This window comes from Mirounga angustirostris, unplaced genomic scaffold (assembly GCF_029215605.1).
Source record: "Mirounga angustirostris isolate CCGP_5_RB_7025 unplaced genomic scaffold, mMirAng1.0.hap1 SCAF_6, whole genome shotgun sequence".
Classification (NCBI taxonomy): domain Eukaryota; kingdom Metazoa; phylum Chordata; class Mammalia; order Carnivora; family Phocidae; genus Mirounga; species Mirounga angustirostris.
The window spans coordinates 12,648,318-12,664,564 of NW_026991714.1; positions in this window are offsets into that span (position 1 = coordinate 12,648,318).

Sequence of the window (16,247 nt, forward strand, 5' to 3'; positions counted from 1 at the left end):
TGCATTTTAAGGGAAAATGCTGGGAAGATTAAAGAGACAGAGACTGAGGAAGGCTTTGTTTCTATTTGCAGAAAGCCTCATGTTGAGAAAGAAAGTGGGGGACAGACAAACATGGCAGAACAGGTGCGGAGGTGTACAGACCGATGTCCACACTCCATGGGTCAACACGATGTGGGACTGTCATGGGAGTTAGTCTATGGACCATGTGGACCATGCAAGATCCACCCTCCTTTTGCTATTGGATCTCAGCTCTCTTTGCATTTTCCGAGAAGGTAAGTTCCCAGGACTTTCATCAGTCCCTGAAGTGCTCAGCAGTTAGGCAATGCCTGCCTCACAAAGGTGTCATAGACCATGCGGTCTTTCCCTCTTCACCCAAACAACTGAAGATAAAAAGTAATTGAGTTAGGCGTTAGAAAGTATGGATCTTGGTGATTAAACAGTTCAACCTTTCACGCAGCGCTAAAGTCCCCGTTTCAGTAATTTGGTAGAAAATGTCCTCAGAGACACTTGTGAAAACAAAATAGAAGAATGAGAGAAAATAGACTTACATAATCATCACTGGAAAAATTACTTTGTCTTTAGGCAGAACCTTTCCGCTGAGAGGGAAGATTTACAACTATACTAATCTAACTCATAATGTACATGGGAGTCACCAATATGATACCTCAACACACATGTCAGCCAAAGCTTTACTCATTCCACAAATATTTATTGAGTACTTACAATATGCCAGATGTAGTTCTGAGCACTGGGGATGTGGCGGTAGGCTCTTTCATGGGAGACATGAAATAAATAAGTAAACATGATTAAGGAAAGCTAATTTAGTTTGAGTGATGAGGGAAGGTCTTTCTGAGGAGGAGACCTTGACTGAGTTTCAAGAATGAGTTAGTCATGTGAAAACCTGGGAACATGCGTTCCAGGCAGAGGGATAACCCATTTGAAGGCACTGAGGCAGAAACATGTTTGGTGTACTTGAGGCTCAAAATGAAGGGTAGAGTGGTAAAGGGAGCAAGCAACAAAGGCAGTGGATAGAGACAAGGTTGAGTATCAGTCACGGGCTACATCATAACAGGCTTGTAGGCTACAGTTCAAAGTTTGGATTTAATTTTAAGTGCAATAGGAAGCCCATGGAGAATTATAATCAGGGGGATTTCATAATTTTATTTTGCAAATATATCAATCTTACTGCTCTGTAAGATTCTAATAAAGGCAAGAAGGAAAACAGGGCAACCAGCTAAGAGTATTGAAGTGATTCAGGTTGTAAATACTGGGATCTCAAATTCCGGAAGCAATAATAGGAAATACTTATAAAATGTTTACAATATGGTAAGTACCGTTACAACTCTCCGAATCCTTATCATGAGTCCAATGTACAGGTGAGATCATTGAGGCACAGGAAGCTTGAATGGCTCTCCCATAGCAGTTAAGTGGCAGAGCTAGAATTCAAATACAGGCAGTCTGGCTCCAGAATCTCTGTTCTCAATTGCCCCTCAGTGAAGGTAGATGCAGTGGAGATGGAGAAACATGAGAGGTGTATTAGTCTTCTTCACTCCTGCAACAAATCACCACCAACTTCGTGGCTTATACATCATGAGTATTATCTTTTAATTCTGTAGAGCAGAAGTCAGAAATCTGTTTTGCTGTGTTACAACCAAGGTATTGGCAGGCCTACGTTCCTTTTGGAGATTCTAGCAAAGAATTTGTTTTCTCGAGCATTCCAGCTTCTGGAGTCTGTCTGACTTCATCCCTTGGCTCAGGTCCCCGTATCACATAGCCTGACCTACCTTTGCTCCTGTTTTCACCTTCATTGCCTTGCCTCTCTCTCTGATCTAACTCTGATCCTCCCACCTCCCTCTTTTGAGGACCTTTGTGATTACAATGGGTTTACCTTGGTAATCTAGGATAATCTCCCCATCTCAAGATCCTTAACTTAATTACAACCGCAAGGTTCCTTTTCCATGCAAGGTAACATACTCACAGATTCTGGAGATTAGAATGTGGAACTCTTTCTCAGGCATTGTTCAGCCTACCACAGATAGGTTCAGGATATACTCTATTTTTTATTTACTTTTTAAAAACAGATTCTTTTTTTTAGGAAAAGATTTATTTATTTATTTATTCATTTATTTTATTTCAGAGAGAGAGAGAGGAAGAGAGAAAGAGCACACGCATGAGGAGAGGGGCAGAGGGGGAGGGAGAGGGACAGAATCTCAAGCAGATTCTGCACTCAGTGGAGCTCAATCTCACATGGGTCTCTATCTCACGACCCTGAGATCATGACCTGAGCCAAAACCAAGAGTTGGATGCTTAACCAACTGAGCCGCCCAGGCACCCCCAGGATACACTTTAAAGGTAATGCCAACAAGACGTGGCTGAACAATTGGATGTGGTGAATGAAAGAAGCATTTATAAATCAAGGATATCTCCTAAGTTTTTTTTTGGCTTGGGCAACTGGCTGGATGATAGTTCCATTTATCAGGAAGAACAAAATACTGTGGGAGAACCTATTTCTAGGGGTAAAATGAAGAATTCAGTTTTGTCCTTGATGAGATTGAGTTGCCAAGATCTCAAGTAGTTGGTTACATGAGAGCCATCAGACATACAAATTTTGAATGTAGTGAAGGAGACAAGGCTAGAGAAATGAATTTAGAATTTTTTTTTTTTAACTTAAAACCATAGAATGGGTTGAGATAATCAAGGAAGAGAGTATTGTTAGAGAAGAGAAGAGATCCAAAGACTGGCCCTTGGGGCACTTACCCCTAGTAAACATTTAGAGGCTAAGTAGAGTTAGCAAAGAAGACTGGGAAAAATTAGTTAAGAAGGTTAAGAGGAGAACCAAGGAAGAGCAGTAATCCATAATCCAAGAGGAGAGTGTGATGGAAACTGGGTATCCACCACAATCCATTCTCTCCTTCTTCCATAGAGTCAGAGTCATAGCTGGGCCTATGCCCATCCATTGAACAACTGTATTTCCAAGCTCCTGTTGCCCCAAGTTGTGGCCCATGTGACTATATGGAATGTGAGCAGAATGACAAGTGCCATCTCCAGGATGTATCCTTATCACATTGTACATGCATGCTTTCATGCTCTTTCTCTAACTTCCATCATGTAAGGTAAGAACAACACAGTAGGGCATGGTAGAGAAACAGGAAAGAAGGATGGGGAACAGAGCCAAAGATGGACTGTTGCGTGGGAGAGAAATGATTATCTTTATTCTTTAAAGCACACCATTGTTAAGGTTCTTTGTTCTTTAAGCCACTGTATTGTTTCAACTGTACCTTAGTTAATTCAGACACTGGCCCTAAAGATGGGGTTCTTCCTAATTAAACCAATATACACAGCATTGGCTTAGTGGTCAGGCCGCCGGAGGCCTGGATATGCCACAAAGCTGGTGACTTTTGTAATGCTGAGGCAAAACATTTACTAAAGCTGTTGCCTGCAACAAATTAGTTTCATTAGCTCCAGAGTTATCTTTGCTGCTTATTTCTAATCACTTCTCTCTACGCTCCTTACCTCTGAAAACTACTGATTTATGACCTGTCTCTATAATTTTGCTTTGTCCAAAATGTTATATGAATGGAATTACATAGCATGTACTATTTTAGATCTGACTTTTATGTATAATTTTAGGTCTAGCTTCTTTCACTTAGAAACCTGCATGTAAGTTTCATCCAGGTGGCTGCTTGAATCAATAGTTTCTGCCTTTTCATGGCCAAGTAGTATTCTATGGCATGGATGTGCCGGAGTTTGTTTATCTATTTACCAGTTAAAGGACATCGGGATTGTTTGCAGTTTAGGGTGATTATGAATAAAGCTGCTGTAGATGCTTGCATGTAAATTTTTATATCAGTATGTTTTTTTTTTTTTTAATTTGGGGTTAGATTTCTGGATTATATGGCAAGTGTATGTTTAACTTTACAAAAAATTGCCGAACTGTTTTCTATAGTAAGGGTACCATTTTATATTCTCACCATCAAGTGTAAGAGTTCTAATTGCTCCACATCCTTGTCAGTATTTGGTATAGTCAGGGTTTTTTTTTTTTTTTTTAAAATCAGCAGTTGTGACAGGTGTGTTGTCATATCTAGTTGTGATTTTCATTTGCATTTCCATAATTATTAATGGTGCCTATTTGCCATCTATATATCTTCTTTGGTGAGGTGTACATTTATATCTTTCTTCCACTTTTAATTGGATTATTTATTTCCTTGTTGCTGAGCTTTGTGTTTCTTATGTAGTCTGGAAACAAATCCTTTGGCAGAAATATGATGTTCAGATATTTTTCTCATTCTGTGGCTTGGGTATTCTCACAAACATATCTTCACAGCATGTAATTTTTCAATTTTGAAAAATGTGAAATTATTGATTTTTAAAAAATGATTTCTGTTTTTGGTGTCACATATGAAAACTCATTACCTAACTGAAGGTCAGAAAGATTTTCTTTTATATTTTGTTCTGGAAATTTTATAATTTTATGTTTTACATTTAGGTCTGTGATCCATTTTGACTTATTTTTTTTGTAAAAGGTTAAAATACAGCTTGAAGTTCATTCTTTTGCATAGTGGTAGGCAGAATTCTAACATACCCCCCTCAAAATATCTTGCCCTAATCCTTGGTGCTGTGGATATTATGAGGTAATGCACCCTGATTATTTTACTTTACGTGACATGAGGCATTAGGCAGATGTCATTAAGGTGACTAATCAGTTGACATTCAGATTTACCAACAGGGCAATTATCTGGGTGGGCCTAATCTCATTTACAAACTAGAGTACAGTATTTATGTGTGGTCATTTTTGTCTTTAGCCTTACAATATGCAGATAAAATGCTACTTTTCCAAAGCCTTTTAGGAGTAGAATGTTTTCTACAGCTGGTAGCAAAAGAGAAAGTCCACAAGATTCTAGGCATGAGAAGGATTTAATACGCTATTGCTAGCTTGAAGATAGAGGGGTGTATATGACAAGGACTATAGCTGGCCTGTAGAAGCCAGCAAGAAAAGGAAATCTCAGTTCTCCACCTTGTGAGGAATTGGATTCTGCCAACAACTATGTGAACTTCAATGCAGATTCTTCCCCAGAGTCTCCAGATGAAAACCAGTACAGCTAACACCCTGATTTCAACCTTATGAGATCTTAGGCATATGTGAATTTTTTCACTAACACCACCGTGTTTAATTATTGCTTGTACCTCTTGCATTTCTGGGATAAACATTATTTTGTTATGATATATTAACATTTTAATATATTTCTGGACTTGAATTTGAGTATTTTTGCATTTATGTTTATGAGGGATATTGGCCTGTAGTAGGCTTATAGTAAATCTTGAAATGGGATAGTGTGCATCCTTTGACCTTGTTTTTTTTCAAAAGTGTTTTTGCTATTCTAGCTTTTGTGTCTTTCTGTATATATTCTAGAATCAGCCTGACAATCTCTACAAAAAAAGCCTGCTGAGATTTTGACTAATATTGCATTGAATCTGTAGATTGATTTGAGAAGAAGTAATATCTTTGCAATATTGACTCTTCTAATTTATGAACATGTTATATTTCTCCATTTCTTTAGATCTTCTTTGATTTCTTTGAACAGTGCTTTTACTTTTAAGCAGGCTGAACTTACATATTTTAAAATAGATTTATACCTAAAAATTTTCCATTTTGGGTTGTAAATGATGCATTTTTTTAAACTTCAAATTCCTATGATAGATATACATATAAATACCCAGGGGTGCCTGGGTGGCTCAGTTGGTTAAGTGACTGACTCTCGGTTTCAGCTCAGGTTACGACCTCAGGGTCATGAGATTGAGCCCTGAGTGGGGCTCCATGCTTAACAGGGTGTCTGCTTGGGATTCTTTCCCTTTTCCTCTCTTTCTCTCTCTGCCCTTCTCCCCCTTCTTGTGTGCTCTCTCTCTCAAATAAATAAATAAATAAATGAATAAATAAAATCTTAAAAAAAAAAATACACCCAAGTTTTATATATTAACCATGCTTCCTGCAACCTTGGTAAACCCACTTATTCGTTCTATTATCTTTTTTGTAGACTTTTTGAGCATTCTCTATGTGGACAATCATGTCGTGTATGAATAAATATAGTTTTATTTTTTTCTTTTCCAATCTGCATACATTTTATTTTTTTTTATTGTGTTATTAGAACATCCAGTGTGATGCAGAATAAGTTTAGTGAGAGAGGATATCTTTGCTTTGTTCCTGATTTTAAGAAGAAAGCAATTCAGATGTTAGCTACAGAGTGTTTTTTTATTTCTATTGTTTTGGATGCCCTTTATCAGGGTGAAGGACATTTTCTTATATTCCTAGAAATTTTTAAATCACCAGTGTGTTGAATTTTGTTAAATACTTTTTTTGCATCTATTGAAATGATTATATGGTTTTTATTAATATAATTAATTACATTGATTGTTTTTTAAATGTTGAGCTAGTCTTGTATTTGTGGGATAAACACCATTTGGCTATGACATATTAACTTTTTATATATTTCTGGATAGTATTTGCTAATACTTTGTTGAGGATTTTTGTGTCTATATTCATGAGGGATAATGACTTGTAGTTTTCTTTCCTTGTAATGTCTTTGTTTGGTTTTGGTATTAGGGTAATGATGGCCTCATTAAATTATTTGGGAAGTATTTCTTTCCTTTCTATTTTCCAGTACAGATTCTATAGAATTTGTACTATTTCTTACTTAAATGTTTGATAGAATTAACCAGTGAAATCATTCAAGCTTGGAGCTTTCTTTGTGCAAAAGTGTTTAACTACAAATTCAATTTCTGTAATAGACATAGAACTATTCTGGTTATTTATTTCTTTTTAAATAAGTTTTGGTAGTTTGTGTCTTTCAAGGACTGAGATTCTTATATCTAAATTGTTGAATTTTGGGGCATGGAATTATTTGTAGAATTGCTTTATTACTTTTTTGTCTGTGAGATCAGGAATGATATGTCTTCTTTCACTCTTGATATAGGCAAATTGTAATTATTGCTTTATCTGTATCCAAAAAATGTTGTTATATCGTAGTTTAATTTTTTTTCAGCTTAAAGAATTTTAAAATTTCTTCCAGACCTCCTATTTGAATCATGGGTTACTTAGAAGTGTGTACTTTAATTTCCAAATATTTTGGTAATTTTTCAAGTATCTTTCTGTTGTTGATAACTAGTTTAATTCCTTTATGATCGGAAAATGCACTTTATATTATTTCTATTATTTTAAATTTGTTAATGTTTGTTTTATGGCCTAGAATATAGTCAATCTTGCTAAAAGTTCTGTGTGCAATTGATAAAAAAATGTATATTTTACTGTTGTAAGTGCTGAGTTTTATACAGCTTCAAATCAAAAGTTGTACAAGTTAGGTTGCTCAGCATCTTGGTATAGAGGGTTATAAAGACATAAAATGTATGCCTTTTGGTTAAAGCTACAGTTAGTGGAAGAAACAAATGTGGTTAGTAAGGGAATGATGTAATTTAGGGAAAAGGAAAGATGCTCTTTTCCAAACAGGCTTCTCTAATAGCTGGAGTGGGACTCTGGCAGGTTGTGCCTACTTTCTGCCCAGATTATAGCTCTGTTTTTTCCCAGAACGAGGGATACTTGTCCTCAACTTTTACTGAGAATTGCACAGAGTCTTGGGATCAATTCTGACCTAAGGTGATGGTGAGATTTAAGCAATTTTATCCATCACTGATTCTGGGCACCTGGACTTCTTTATTATTGTCATCGGTCTTCCGGGAAATCTAAGTTCTCCTTAGAGGTCCACTTTGCTGAGCATCTGTGATCACAGTACATCACAACAGGACCCCAAGTGAACCCTTGATAATGAAACATCTCCTGCAGAGGGTGCACTGTGCGCCCAGAAATTGCCAGTCTTGCATCAAGTAATTAATGAACTTAGCAAAGCCCGCACTGCTTTAAAAACTTTGAGCAGCAAACAGCATTTTAGAGTGGAGCATCTGGGAAGCTGCAGGCACAAAAATACATCTGTTTCCATTGTTATAGAAAGATAAACAGGACCAGACCCAAGACACTGTGGGAAAAAAGGTCTTGCCTGTCTGCTCATTGTTTACTGCCTTTCTGGAGGAAGAGATGTCACAGATGTGTCAAATAGTGAGGACTAACTGGTGTAAAGTGCAGTCATCTCAAATATTTCCTGTGGAGAAAAAAAATGGGACTCCAGCAACAGGACAGACAATGCTCAGCTAGTCATTCATTCATTCATTCATTTGTTCATTCATATTTGCCCACGTTATATCAAATTCAAGGGCATCAAGAAGCTCGCATTTATCTTTGCACGCTGGCTTTTGGAGCCTTTTGTATAAAATGTAGTAGTTTTCCTTTTTGCTGCTAGACTGGTTATGGATGTTTTTAGGATATGCTAGCTTTTCCATGAAAAACTGTATTAGGTTGACTAATAATAGATACATCTAATGCTTTTTTAGAGCACTTGATATTTTCAACCCTCACAATATATTGGGAATAATTTGGTACTTGCTATTTGAAGAAGCATTTGCTTTTATTTGCTTGAAAATGACTGCTCCGATCGTTTTTTTAGCCTGAATTAACTGGAAATTTTGGCATGTTGATGGAGTCAGAAATTACCAAACCATCTAGAAGAGCAACATTACTTTTTCCTTCTGGGGTAAAATGATGAGTTTCCAATCTTCAAGTGATCTTTCAAATCTTTCTATCCAGGAGCCATCAGATAAATGGGGTTAGTGGTTCATACTGGACCTTTTTGGAAGGGAGAGTCAGTCTGCCTCCCTGTTAACTCTGCTGGCTGCACGTTGGCCAAGTCCAGATTGAAGAGCTATTAGTCCTGTCTGACTGGGAAGCACATACTGTGTCCATGGCCTTCAAAGTGATGTATGGGCATCTGATATGCTCTTTGTTTTTCCTGACAATTCCCAGCACCTACTTTCCACCTAACATCAAATAATCCAGGATCCAGGGGTTGGGGGTGTCAGTTATTCAAGTGATGGATTTGTGTTACACCATAGGATCAGCGGGACCTAATGAATTAGCCCGTGGAAGCATGCTCCAGTTAGAGGCAGAGTCCCGACTGCCAACAAAACCACGTGCTGTTCCCCTTGTCTGAACAGCAAGGGCTTTGGGCAAATGCCTCGTAAAACCCAGGGACAGCTAGAACTGAGGAGCTACGTGTGCTTGAAGACTCTCATGATAATTTTTCCTCCTTTTAAACTCCGTTAAACATTTGTGACCCCCTGCTTTTCCTGGCCACAGATTCAGCAGAGATGAAAGCCAGTGGGTTTTTCACCAGCAGGGTAAATAAATGAGGACTCAACTTAGGAAAATGGACAACTTCTCGTAGGCTTTCCCTCACAGCTGCTGGGCATTCAGCACGAAATTGGATGAGTACAAACGATGCAGAAAATATGACCGAGATCACCCTGGGCAAGCAGGGCTTCCTTTTAATGTGTGGAAACGTTCGTGAGAAATAGTCCACTAGAGGGGAAACACTTCTCAAACAGACCCGAACGATCTGTCCTATGGTACTTAACCTTTTTCATATACATCCATATATTTACTTATTTGTGGGGAATGCTAAAACCACAGAGTTCCTGTTTGCTCTGTTTCTTAGGGATAAAGTTATTCTGTGGTCAGAGACACCTAAGACCATTAGGCACGCACACTACAGATCTGAAGAAGGTCTGTTTACCTGAGCTTCCAGGAAAAATATTGACAAGGCAGTAAAAATACTTTCCTTGATTACTCAACCTCGTATTTTAAACCTAAAATTACAGGAACTTTTCTCTTTTAGTCATTTATTTTTAGCTTCTCTATTTTTCCACCTTTTGGGGTTTTTTTGGCTCACCTTTTAAAACATGGTCTATTTATACTGACTCTGCAAATCGAGGAATAGCAAAGCCTTTACAGCGTTGTCACTGTTTCCCTCTGATGAGTTCTCAAGCTACTTCAGGACGAGTGAATCTTAGCTTCTGGATAAAGGAGGGTTTATTACAGAGCTGAAAGAAACTTCACGAAGTCCCTTAGTGCTGTTTTCCAGGAGAGCTGCCACATTAGCTGTTTCTTCTTTCCCTCTTTGACCAAAGGTCAGAAATCATTACAAAGCTGACGGGGCAGAGTGGAGTCTGACTTTATCGAAGGACTTCACTTGACTAGGTTATGGTGCTCCAGAAAGAAGAGATCTAGAGCATTCTGTCTTCCCTACAATACTCCTCCCCGTTATCTCCCTCTGTTACTCATTGCACTTTCTGAAAGCTTGTTTATTATTTGTGATTTTCACCAGATTGGAAGCTACTACAGGAAGGCAGGAGGCTTTTCACTACTTCCCGGATACAGAGAGGAGAGCTGAGCACAGGCTCTTCTCCATAAAATATACTTTTATCATTGAATGAATACATCATTGTTGGTTGAACTGCATTTTTGAATCTATTAATTCACAACAGTCAAGGCTTATATCGCTCTAATTTCTAATTGACTGAGACTCCTCTCCCCAAATCTAGAAGGTTCGACGGGGCTTGTCGCAGCCGGAGAAAATTGCTCACAGAAACTCTCTCAGTGATGCTGAGTCCGCCTTTGAGTCCCTGCTGAAAATACGCAGACCATTTTCAAAATGAATGAAAGAATGATGCCTGTATTATAAGCTTTTGCAGAGCCCTCTCAAGGGTTAAGTTCTGTTTTTTAACACTTCCGCCAGGGCCCCCCTGTGGTGCTCCTGCTGCCTCAACTGGCCAGTTTATATTTTATGTATCATTGTGTTTGTCCCCTTTCTATCCTGCCATAAACGTACACTTCTGGCTAAGCAGCCATCCAGAACATACAGAGGACCTTGATAAAAGAATAATTGGGTCACCTGGCGATGAAACTCAGCGGCTCACTCCTGGAATGCAAAACTGCTCCTCAGGAGAGAAGGACAGCTAGTTGGGTGAGGAACAAAAGTGTTGTTACTCAGCATCGGAAACCCCAAGGCAAGGCTTTTTGAAAACAAGTCAATCTTTCATTAGCCATTGGAGATGTAGGCATGTTGTGGATTACTCACTTGAAACTTGTATTCCCCAAACCACAGAATCCTAGGTTTAGAAGGGGCCGGAGAGCCTGTTTCACTTTCTTCTCGACATACAGGGTCTCGTTGGGCCTTCTCCCTTCACTGACGGCTGGCTATGCTTGGGGAATGCCCAGCCTGGGCAACAGAATTAGGAAAGAAAATCTGTTGCTGTGAGAATTAAATGCAAGCATAGAATGCATTGCAATGATAGGCAGATACCTGTGTACTCATCATTGCTGGGGATATCTGTCCAGCTACTCTTATGTATAATAAGCATGATACAGAGGTGACAATACTTAAATACTAATGAAGAACATTTACTGAGCATTTTCTATGTGACACCCACTGTTCAAAGTACTCTAAAGCCTTCTCTTACTTCTCAACATCTGAGATAGATACCCTTATTACCATCTGCATTTAACGCAGAGGAAACGAAGATTCAGAGAAGTTAATCTCCCTGTGGTCACCAGGATTTGAAACCAAAGAGCTTTCTTCAAAGCCCACTTGAGGACATTTCCAGTCCTGATAATGACTGAGGAGTTGTTTTCACAGCCTGCGAGGTACCTTACCAAAATGAGTCATTCTCATTCAGCTTCGAAGATTTGGCCACTTTTCTATTTTCAAATCCACAAATATTATAATTTCCATGAGAAACCTCAGAGGTCCCATTTCTGGCTCAGGAGAGGGTTAACACATTCCACCCAAGAGTCTCCCAGTCCTGGGCTTCATTCATTTTCCAAAATATAGCATGTTCTGTTTATTAGCCTGCTCCACATCGTTAAAGGAAACTCACACACCAAGTTAGCTGAACCCCAGCCATGTGGTGTTGCAGTGACCTTGACCTCATTTCCCCCTCCAACTCTTGGTCTTGATCAATTCCCAGAACCCAAAGTTCTGTAGTATAAAACAAATGGGGGTGTTTCAGTGGCTTGCTTCCACAAGGAATCAAGTGCTCTCTTCTGATATGTCTCTTGACATCCATTCACCAAGCATTAAAAAAAAAAAAGTTTCCAGGAGAAAACGAAGTTGTTGTTTTTTTTTTAAATAGCCAAATTTATTTGATATGCACGTAGAAGCTGCATATATCCCATGACTTGAAGAATACTGGGATGAGCCTTGGTCCCAAGGCATCCCCCTCTTGCCTCTGCCTGATTCCATTAGAGCTTCATGCTTTTGGGATCATTTGGTTCTGCTTTAAGAATCCAAAGGTAAATGTACGTCTCTTGGAGCAGTAACACAGGAAGCTGCTGTCAATCTTTAATATCCTTTTGTGATTCAGTTAATTAATCCTAAAGGAGCTGGGCTATAGAATCAGGAAGCTTCATCGGGAGAGAGAAGGGGGAAAGGAAAAGACACCTTTGGCTCCAAGGAACCAAGCTGATGGGAGACACCTGGCAGAGTTGGCCACTGGAGGCTCAAGACAGTGTGCTAGAGGAGGGCACCACACACGTGAAGCGTCCTTAATACTCTGGCTTTGGACCCCTCCTGGCAGGCTTCCTCCCTACTCCTAGTCTCAACCTTCCCCATTCCTATTTGAATAATGACTTTCAACGTATGCCAGTATGAAACTGGGCCTGAAACTTTATTTAGCCTGAAGACAAAGTAGATGAAAGGGGTGTAGCCCCATAAAAGGAACTAGAAATGCTTATGATGTAGCAGATAGGAAGCACTGATTTCTATGGAAAGAATAGATGACCATAACAGAATAATTAATGGAATAAGAATGAACTCCATCCATCTTTCAACAGGTCCTGCCCTAATTTATATAAACAGCTATTTGTCTAATTTATTTTCTCTGTTCCTAAGTCTTTCAAAAGGGAAAAGATTATGATCTAGCTAAGGAAATATAAAAGGAAGTTCGTCTTAGATCCAGAGGAAAGGCCAGTTGATCTTCAAAGTATTCTATTATTTCTAAAATCCAGATAAATGGGAACCCTTGATAAAGGTATGGTTTTCTTGCCAAGCCTGCAGCTTCAGGCACTGGGTGGTTTCTTGACCTATGTGTCAGTGGGGTTTGAATTTGGTGTAGTTAGCATACCAAGTGCCTGGCACATAGATTCTTGATCCTTGTTATTTGAATGAATGAATACAGGAACAACTAAGACCCTCATTTTGTGGTCTACGTCTTTGAGGCTAATTGACCTTGAACTTGGTGGAAGAAATGGATGGAAGAAATGAATGGCAGAGTGCAATGGGTTGTTGGTAAAGATTTCCACAAATAGTTCTTCCCACGCTTTCCCATGACTGGCATTCTCCCCATCAAGAGGTGGAGTCTGATTCCCCATCTCTTGAAGACCATTAGGGATGGCATTTTGGCTTCAGAATGAAGTGGAAGTGATTTTCTGGGATCACTGAGGCCAGACTTTGGGAGGATTTACAACTTCTGTTTTCCCCCTCTTGGCATCGAGGTGTCACTGAAAGGAATTCAGGTTAGACTACACGGAATGTTGAGAAACCACATGGAAAGAGAGAAGCCCAGTAAGCCCCCAGCCATTCCAGCTGCCCCAGCTGAGGAGCCAAATATGTTAGTGCAGCCCTCTTGGGTATTCCCACCTTAGTTGAGGTCCTAGTTGAATGTAGTCACATAGGTGACCCCAAGTGACACCATGGGGAGAAGGACAGCCCAACAGAGTCCAGCCAACACACCGAATCATGAGGAATAATAAGACATGGATGCATTAAATCCTAAGTTTTATTAAGCAGCAAGAAACAACTGAAACACAGAGTAAGGCAGCCTTGCCAAGCTCACAAGCACCTACATCTCTACAAAGGGAGATTTTAGTGGTGCCTCCTGTGGTGTGTGCACTTTGTCCCTGTTGCAGTTTGTCTCCTTGAAGATCAAATGGCTGCAAGTGACACAAGAGGTTGGAGATAACTTTAAAAATCTTACCACCCAGGGTTTAGATAACTGGACTCCTGGAGTGGGAAAGACCCCGAGAAGACATGGCCAAAGTGACGGAAGTCATTTATAATAGTAGACTGACCACATGTTTAGCTGTAATAGCATCTTGATTTAACTAAGAAAACTAGCCACAGACACATTAAACAGAGTAAAAAACAATATTACATTATGTGCAGATCACTTAATGTTTGCAAAGGATTTGCAGTGCCTTGTTTCATTTGACATTCATCTCAACCTTCTGGGAGAGAGATTTTTTTTTAAATAAATTCAGTTTTATCAAGATATAATTTATCTAAAATAAAATTCTCACATTTTACGTGTATGAGTCAAAGGCTTTTCACATACACATGAGGGTAACCTCCACCCAAATTAAGGTATAGAACATTTTTATTTTCCCAGAAAGATCCTTCTTGCCTTTTGGTATTTTTTCTCTTGTATTTTTTTTTTTAAATTTCAGCTTTATTGATGTATAATTGACATCTGAAACTGTAAGATATTTAAAGTGTGGTGATTTGATATTTGTATATGTTGTAAAAGGGTTCTCCCCATCTAATTACTATCTCCATCACCTCACATATTTTTTTTTTTTTTGGTGAGAACATTTAATTTCTACTCTCTTGGTGAATTTCAATTATACAATACAATGTTATCAGCTGTCACCACCGTGTTTTACATTAGATACTCAGATTTTATTCATCTTGGATCTAAAAGTTTGTACCCTTTTACTCTCATGCCTTTTTCATTCAGCACCTTCCACCATGCAACTTGGGCAGCCCCTGATTGAGTTTCTATCCCTGCCAGACAGTTTTGCCTTTTCTAGCATTGCATGGAGTGAAATGATATACCATGCTTTCTATTGCTTGTAGTTTCTTTCATTTGACATAAGATTCATCAGTGTCAGCACATCTGTTAGCATTTCTTTTGAGAAAGGGCTCCTTTCCCCCCATTTTACCAAGGAGGAAACTCAAATTCAAAGAGGTGGTGATTTTTTTGAAGGTCTCAGCTCACAAGTCACCCAGCACACAAGTCGCCCAGCTGGGACTCCCACATGGATCTTACGAATCCTGGATGACTTATCATGATGCTGCTCTTGGTGCTGAACTAAGAGGAGGAGAACCCTCACTCTCACTTGGCTATTAACCTCTGGATGCATGTGCATGCCAAGCACAAGGAGAGAACATTCTGATAGTGTGATGCAGGGGTGACTCTTTGGCTACAGGATGAACCCTGATACAGCAAAACCAATCAGAATTCTTCACCTGGAATTTTCTTCCTTTTTCCTTTTTTTCTTTCTTCTTCTTCTTTTCTTTCTTTCTTTCTTTTTTTTTTTAGAAAGGAAAATGCCTTTTTTAAAAATGATTTTATTTATTTATTTATTTATTTATTTATTTATTTATTTATCTATCTGAGAGAGAGCACACAAAGGGGGGAGGTGGGGAGGTGCAGAGGGGGAGGGAGAGGGACAAGCAGAAACCACGCTGAGCATGGAGCCCAACCCTACCACCCTGAGATCATGATCTGAAATCAAGGGTCCAAGGCTTAACCAACTAAGCCATCCAGGCTCCCCTTCACCTGGAATTTTTGACTGGAAATAAGGAAGAGCGTAAAACCATTTCTATTATTAAAAGCTTGTGGGGTTTAAATCCCTGGGCTAGCTAGGGGCTATGTTTCCCAAATTGTGGAAAAAATTTGAACTAAAAGAGGAAAAAGCTAACACACAGAGAAAAATAAAGATAGTGGACACAAAAATAAAGTCCTGGCTGTTTTGGACCTCTGAGTCCACTTGTTTTTGAGGGCCAACAACATCTTTGTTCTTCCAATAATTTGGTTATTTAACCCTTCCTTTGGTAACTTGAGATGTTTCAGTATCAACCAGTCAATTCCCTATAAGATAATTTGAGTTAGGTTTCTGTCACTTGTGATCAAAAGAACCCTGAGTCACACATCATGCTTAAAAGGATTTAATTGGAATTAATCATTTGCATAATATTGCCACATGTTGTAAAAAACCCGCAGTTTTCTTAGTAACTCTAGTTAAATATATTGCGTCTGTATTGTGCCAGGAAGAATGACAGCACTGTATTTACCTTTTCAAACAATCTTTGTTTCCATTTGGCATATACAGAGGTTGAAATATTAACAGTACATCCCAGGAGAAAAACCTAGCTCTAAGGTCTATGGGTGATAAAATATATAAATACTATGTGTTCAAGATCAGCACATTCTATTCATTTTTTTTCCTGCTGGGAGTTACTCATTTTTATGGAAAATGACCTGGCCCACTATAATAACTGTGAGTAAAACTGCTGGGGGATACTTTCTCT